Source organism: Orycteropus afer, unplaced genomic scaffold (assembly GCF_000298275.1).
Source record: "Orycteropus afer afer isolate SDZICR_OR568_19922 unplaced genomic scaffold, OryAfe1.0 scaffold00407, whole genome shotgun sequence".
NCBI classification, from domain to species: Eukaryota; Metazoa; Chordata; class Mammalia; order Tubulidentata; family Orycteropodidae; genus Orycteropus; species Orycteropus afer.
Window position 1 is genome coordinate 2,020,066 of NW_006921994.1, and position 1,179 is coordinate 2,021,244.

The window sequence follows — 1,179 nt, forward strand, 5'->3', positions numbered from 1 at the left end:
GAACAGCCATTGAACATATGTATGTACTACGGTTTCCCTCTCCCCCACTTTTTAATGTGTCACTCTTTTGGTCATTTCATGCCACTCTTACAGAAATACCATAGGTGGAATGGCTTTAACAACATAGGTTTATTCTCTTACAGTTTTGGAGGCTAGAAGTCTGAGTTCTAAGTGCCAGGCTCTAGGGGCTGGGTGAGGAGGCTTTCTTCACTCCAACAGCTGGTGGCTACTGAGGCTGATTCAAGTCCATTAAGAGTCCTAAGATCGGCAGACAACATGGCAGGCTGCTGATAATGACTTAGCTACATGCAGCATTCAAGTGCGCCAAAAGCTATAGACAATTCCTAAACCTTGTTCTTATATACTGGACGAAGACCACATCCCTAAGGCAGCTGCTCCATTAGATTCCACCATGAGGTTGATCACCAATCTCACCATGAAGAATAACTACATCCAGCTGCCCAGCCAAGTTGACACATAACCTTAACTAGCACAGTCACTGGCAATGTTTTTGAGTGTTACACCCCTACCCCATTTTCTCCATAAGCCCTGTGGTTTATATTACATAAGTTTGCATAGTGTGGTGATATTTAGGAACATGCATGTCACATGACAGTGGAAGTAACTGTTTCATTACCATCATTCAGGAAAACCTAAAAACTCTCTATCTGCCTCAAGTTTAAAAATATCTTCACTGAGTTCCGTAGCCCTCTTCTACCTCCTAACAAGTTTAACATAAAATAATGTTCACCATCACTTGTATATTTAGTTTTGCAAAATCACAGACCTCTTTGTATTGAATGTTCTTAATAAATGTTTGTTGAAATGATTTGAATTTGTTAATTTGCTGCTTAAATAATAGAATCTGTAATTAGGGATGCTAATCTCAGGAATCCTTTCTCCAATATCAAATTCAAGTTCCCCACATTCGTAACCAGGAATTTTCCAGACCTGATTTTCAGAAATAAAATTCTATGGCAATAGCAATATTTTTGATAGCTGGGTTAAAGAATGATACATTGACAGTAAGATTTTAATGAAAACAAATATTAAAGATCAACTCCATCCCTTTTGCCTTGATTTGAAAGTATCAGTCACAGCTAAGTGTAGGAGTGGAGTTATCAGGGACTCTCAGAATGATCCTTTTTGTGCTATTCATTCTTACCTCGGACTTGGCTG